Source organism: Hordeum vulgare, chromosome 6H (genome assembly GCF_904849725.1).
Source record: "Hordeum vulgare subsp. vulgare chromosome 6H, MorexV3_pseudomolecules_assembly, whole genome shotgun sequence".
Classification (NCBI taxonomy): domain Eukaryota; kingdom Viridiplantae; phylum Streptophyta; class Magnoliopsida; order Poales; family Poaceae; genus Hordeum; species Hordeum vulgare.
The window spans coordinates 220623874-220630449 of NC_058523.1; the positions used below are offsets into that span (position 1 = coordinate 220623874).

Below are 6576 nucleotides of genomic sequence, written 5' to 3' on the forward strand. Positions count from 1 at the left end.
GGCTTTGTCGTAGATATGAGATTGTCCATCTACATCATGTCATCTTGCTTAAGCGTTAGTCTGTTCTTTTGGACTTAATACACTAGATGCATGCTGGTTAGCGGTCGACGTATGGAGTAATAGTAGTAGATGCAGAAAGTATCGGTCTACTTGTTTTGGACGTGATGCCTATAGATATAATCATTGCCATAGATGACGTCACGACTTTGTGCGATTCTATCAATTGCTTGACAGTAATTCGTTCACCCACCGTCTACTTGCTTTCATGAGGGAAGCCACTAGTAAACACTACGGCCCCCGGGTCTATTCACATCCACCGTTTACACTTTCGCTTTTACTTTGCTTTGTTAGTTTGTTGCTTTTAGTTCTCACTTGGGGAACAATCTATAAGGGATTGACAACCCCTTCATAGCGTTGGGAGCATGGTTTTTGTGTTTGAGCAGGCACTTGTGATACTCCACTGGATCGATACCTTGGTTCTCAAAACCGAGGGAAATACTTACCACCGCTGCGCTACATCACCCTTGCCGCTTCGAGGGAACACCAAGGCAAGGCTCCAAGGACGCGGGGAAAAACTTGCCTAGGAAGTCCCTAAAGGCATAGCCGTAGCAGAAGGATTCTTGGTGCCGTTGCTGAGGAGAATCAAGACAAGAATAGTCTCCCGTCATCATGTGTTTCTGGCACCGTTGGAAGGTCTTTTGTCGAAGTAGCAAGGAGCTTGAGCGTGTTCTGGTAAGGAATACACCCCCGCGTAATTAGCTCCATATGGTTGCATTCTAATGAATGAAGCCAAATTTCTAAAGGGTTCGTGTTCCTTCCGCAGGAAACTGAAAGCAGTAGCGCGAGGTCTCCAAGTTCCCCGTCTGCCCCTTGGGACAACACTTTAAATAGGGCGTTGAACATAATGACACACAAGGATAAGCTTAGTAAGATGTCGTCATCTGGTCGTGTGGCCGGCGAAGGCTTGTCCACGAAATGGTCGGAATACTATAAGGCTGGGCGAAAGGACAAAAGGAATAGCTCGGAAAGCCAGGAGTGCGAGTTTAAAGAACTCAAGGCACAAGTGGCGCGGATTCCGGAGATAGTCCAAGAGCAAGTGCAAGACCAACTGAGAGCGACGATCACCTCCATCATGCCTTCTTTGCTTGAGGTGGTTTGCGGGCGGCCAACAAGGGCCGCCCCCGATTCCCACCTTCACGGGCAGCAACTTGCACAACCCGCCGGCATCGGTGCCTCTGGCGGAGGTGGCATTTGTGTCTCCGGCGTCGGCCCTGGTAGTGGAGCTTAATGCACCCGGGTGTGGGAAGAATACGCCGGTCGGCACCTCGGCCGCAAGCGGCCCCTCCGTCACTTGCATGCCAGACGTTGGCGGTGCCTCACATTAGGCGAGCTCGACGCCATCACGGTAACTAAGCCTTGGCCGATGACTTCATCTCCTTGCCTTTGACTGGGCATCCCTGACGCCCTTCATGTTTTCGCAGGGCACCGCCAACATTCCATGCACTCTCCTGCACTTCATGGACGGCGGGTTGATCGATGTCGCCAAGGCCAAAATCATTGAACCGGGCAATCGCGTGTTGCACGGTAATCCCATGCCACCCAGCGTGTATAGGGTTCAACTGGTTCGGGTGTTGCGGGGCTGCGACGACATGTTACCTCCATATCGACCCATTGGGGCCGACGAAGATGATGTGATGACCCCCAATGCCTGCTTCAACTGGTCCATGCTTTTGCCGGAGAGCCAGATTCGTTTGGGGGCGGGGGACACCACCCCATAGACAACACCGCCAGTCGTGCCGGTGCCAAGCCATGGCAAGACCGCCGCAACGCTACCAACGTCAGCTGATCCGAACATGCAAATGGCACAGGATCCGGACGACGACGACGATACATTTTCCAAAGTCGATATATACATCAAAAAACATGGGTACGGTGACGAATTGTTTGGGCCTCCTTCTCAAGAACTCAACCCTGCAACTGACGATCGCGATCTAGCTGGTACCTCGGAGAAACCCAATTTCAACACGCGTCGTATGTTCAGTTCTCAGGAGACACCTCCAGCTGCCGCCTTCACCGAGACTCAAATAGCGGAGGTGCAAAATATTATCAGCCCCAACACACTCAAGAAGGTGGCCCTTGAGCAGAACTCGATCCCATTACAACAGCAGAAGAAGAAGGGACGGAAAAGAAAGAATAACAAGGGTGCGAGCCAGCCAGCACCGAGTATGATCCATGCTCAGGACGGGCCACCAATATCTAAGGATAATGAGAGGAGGGTGCATGTGGCCGGTAGGCCGATGCTACCGACTAATCTGCTCAATGCTGCAACCAGTGCTATGCGGAGTCTGCATGACGGTGTTCTTTATATGGAGAAGCGGCGTCTCTCCGAGAATGATGTGGCATACCATGTTTTCGTAGCCAAGGCGCCAGAGGGCAAGGGCTTTGTTGATAGCAACATCGGGCGTATGATCGTCCTGCAGTTTGATGACATCTTCGCTATGCTTAACCTTTATCCGCCGCACTACACCTGCATTCGGCTATTTTCACTCAGTATGGAGATGGGATCATTGGAGACAAGACCCCGGACATCGTGATAGTCGACCCCTTCTACATGCGTGCCAAGATCTTAAGCAGCGCAGGGGACCGGCAAGTCGCGAGTTCATACCTCGAAGGCGTCATTCTGGCGAACGCAGATACGGATAACTTCCTCGTGCCTTATTTTAAGTCATCCCCTCATCGCCCCGTAACATATGATTTCTTAGATTTCGATCGTTCTTTTTTCCCTAAAATTCCGTGTTTTGTGCAGTGACACACATTGCACACTCATCCACTTAAGCTCCATGGCCAAGTATTTCGACTCAGACCGTGAATCAAAGAAAGAATACACAAACATCAAGAATGTTCTTGATGATGCTTTCCCCGGCTACACCAAATCTGGAGGCACCTTCAGGAAGCCAATTTGTAGGTACGACAAGCATGTGTTCACCCACGTAACGACGTTCCCCTGCGTCAAGCAGACGCCTGGCATTCAGAAGGATGCCTACTACGCCCTCCATCACATGAGGGCGATCGTATGGGACCAGCATCACCGTATGCTACCAAATGATCTCAAAGAATGGGTCGCACGCTTGTCGGTAATCCAGGACCAGGACATCAGACAAGAATTGTTTCGCATCTAGTCGGAGTTTGCGGAAATCATCTATGAAGATGTCCTTCCTAGATTGGGGCAGTTCTACCTCAACTGTCAACTGTCCAACAGTGAAATTGATACAACCCTACAAAAGCAGGCTAACAACGACCGCACATTCATGACCATCACGAAAGACGGCGGCTTCATCCACGAGTCGAAAGTATTGATGCTATGTAGTTCTGAAATATCGATTAGCTCTTGTTGCAATTAAACTTTAATGAACTTCTATGTCTCTTTAGTTTGGAGAGTCGTTCAACTTATATGTAATCGATGCTTATATATTATATGTGAATTGGTACTAACGTTTTGTTTGTCTAGTGCATCGAGATACCGTCGTATGTCGTGTACAAGGGTGAGGTTCCCGGAGTTTACGACGAGTGTCAGAGTCAGGTTCACTGTTTCAGCGGTAATAGTTACAAAGGGTACACCACTAGGGCGGAGGCGGAAGCTAGATACGCGCGCTATCTAGCGGGAGAGAGGAGGGAGCGGAGGAGGAACCGGATGAACATAAGTTTCATCATGATGATGCTCATCGTGACCGCAACCCTCTTCTATGTGATGGTAGTTTAGATATCGACTTGTAATGTGAAGAGAAACTCGCTACTCGCGGTCTCGATACTTGTAATGTTCTTACTTTATTCGGTATTTTGAATTCGGAGACTAATATGATGAATTGTATTCGGAGACTAATCTTCTATTGTATTCGATAAATCTGTTGTTTATAATATGTGTGCTAATGTATTTTGTAACCTATGCAAATATCAAAAAAGCAAAAAAAATGGCCCCTGCGGTAGTACTGTTGGCCTCTTGTGGCGCATCGGACAATAGTGCGCCATTAGTAACCAAGGCTACTAATGGCGCACCGCTACAAGGTGCTCCATTACTAACATTCCTTTTTGAATGGCCCTAGCGGTACTATTGCTGGAGGACCAGCGGTACTACCGCTTGGGGACCAGCGTTAGTACCGCTGCTGCCAGCGGTACTACCGCTGGCCTCTTGTGGCGCATCGGCCAATAGTGCGCCATTAGTAACCAAAGCTATTAATGGCGCACCACTAGGAGGTGCGCTATTACTAACATTCATTAGTGAATGGCTCCAGCGGTACTACCGCTGGTCCTCGAGAGGTAGTACCGCTAGCCTCTAGTGGCGCATCGGACAACAATGCGCCATTAGTAAGCAAGGCTACTAGTGGCGCACCTGTGGGCTTAGTAATGGCGCACCCTGTGGTGCGCCAATAGTATTTGTTACTAGTGGCGTGATAATAGTGGCCCACCTATAGTGCGCCACTAATAGCCAATATAGCTGCGCCACTAATAGCCTTTTTTCCACTAGTGTTTGCCCGAGCCACCGTGAGCCCCTAAGTATGTTGGTACACCCGGGAGCCCGTGTGGTGGCCCCAGTCGCCTGCAGGCCTCGCCGGAGGCCTCACCTACCCTCGACCAGAGTAGGGAGACGACTGGTTTGATCAACGTCAAACATGTCGCTGGGCCCTGCGCGTCAGAGACAGGACCGAGCCGCTGCCCGCGTAAGTGGAGACGCCTTCCGCCAAGTACGCATGTCGTGCCGAAGCGTTTTCTTTTTGTTTCGTTTTGTAAAAACAGATTTTAGTAGAATCTTGGAATAGCTCTAACTTTTTATACGAAACTCCAAATCATTTGATTCTTTTCCCTACCTGTTTAGAATTTCATCTAGTTTATTTTAATTATCATTTCACAATTATTTAAACAACTTTTGTATTCTGCTTTGAATGTGTGTGTTAATTCAAATAATTTCAAACTAGGATTTCAAAGAATGGATACCTACTTCAAGATGATGGGGTACATCACCATCCTCAAACCCCTAAGGCAAGCATCTTGAACACATAATTGCATGAGTTGTGTGATGATTGTGGTGGTACTTATATCGCTTGAATCGAGGTTATGTTAATATTAGCATCACATGAAATAATGCTTTACGTATTCATGCATGCTACTCACATTATAACAATCATGAACTATGGTGATGGCAGGTCATGGAATAACCTAGCCACGCGGAACGTGATAGGTTATGGCCTGGTCATGACGTGTGCACGATGATGCCGGTAAGACTCGGTTAACTCCTGTAACGATCTAGATCGAGTCTTGTCCATGTCATTCTTCTATAACGTGCTACCACAATTTCTTGGATAATGGATTCGGTAAAGTCAGTTGTAGTCCTATTATCAGTCACACACCAAGTAGAGGGGCCGATACGAAGGTATCCATGACCATGGACTAACTCCTGTCATCCAGTCAGGGGGCATGGGTGTTTGGGGTCTTGGACCGGAAGGGAATGTCCATTCCCAGTGAGCGCGCGGTATAAATTTTTGATCCCATGCTAGTCGAGGTCGGAGCCTCCCCATCTTATGGTTTTACTTGGGAGCGTAGTCCGGGTGAAGCCGGCCTTCACGGAGGAAAATTGCTGTTTGTAGATTCTGAGTGTCCGCTTCTGAAATGCCATACGCGGGATTAGTCTTATCGACTATCGGAAATCGTGAGCTATGGGTAAAGAGTACACCCTCTGTCGAGTCAAAACTATTCGAGTAGCCGTGTCCCCGGTCAAGGACGTTGTCTGACGAGTCAAGTGTCGGTCCTAGCGTCAGTCTTAGGAGTATAAACCGTGATAATAATAATAGTTGTGGAAAATCGTATGATGATATGGTGAACGATCATATTGTGATTAATCCTCTGGACTAACCCCTATGATTATGTTGTTGGATATCCACGGGACGGTTCTACCTCCTTGATATTCAATATATATTACTATTTCATATAAGCCCTTTATGTGGTGTCGCTCAGACGCCGGATTGTGGCATGTTTACTGTTTCATATAAGCCTTTTATGTGGTGTCGCTCAGACGCCGACTTTGGCATGTTTACTATTTCATATAAGCCCGTTATGTTGTGTCGCTCAGACGCCTCTGTGTGCCATGTTTACTGTTTCATATAAGCCCTTTATGTGGTGTCGCTCAAACGCCCGGCTGTGGCACGTATATTATTACTTATTCTGTATTACCATCCTTGCTTGTTTATAAATTATTTGTGGTAACATTGCTTATCCTCATGAAGGAATCCATGAATTAAACATTAATGGCAAGATATTATTGTTAGTGGAATTTGTATGCTTCTCACCTGCTTAACGTGTTTGTTTTCTTGATGTTTGTGGGTACACTCAAAGTACTCACTGGCTTGTCCTTGGCTATTGGCTTGGCCAGATTGCGTTTGGAGAGGAGCACGATGCCGTCAACCCCGGAACCTAGGAGTCAAGGATAGCAACCTTGTGAGATAGGAATTTATCCAGGTCAGCTGTTCGTGTGGGAATAGAGTCCCATGGGTACTGGAGATTCCTCGAGTAGCTTCCGCCGTTAGA

General features: G+C 48.0%; 1 pseudogene; it reads left to right on the forward strand.

Annotated features, from left to right (window-relative positions):
* The first annotated feature begins 904 nt into the window (after positions 1 to 904).
* Positions 905 to 3179, forward strand: LOC123405320 (annotated as a pseudogene).
* The last annotated feature ends 3397 nt before the right edge of the window (positions 3180 to 6576 follow it).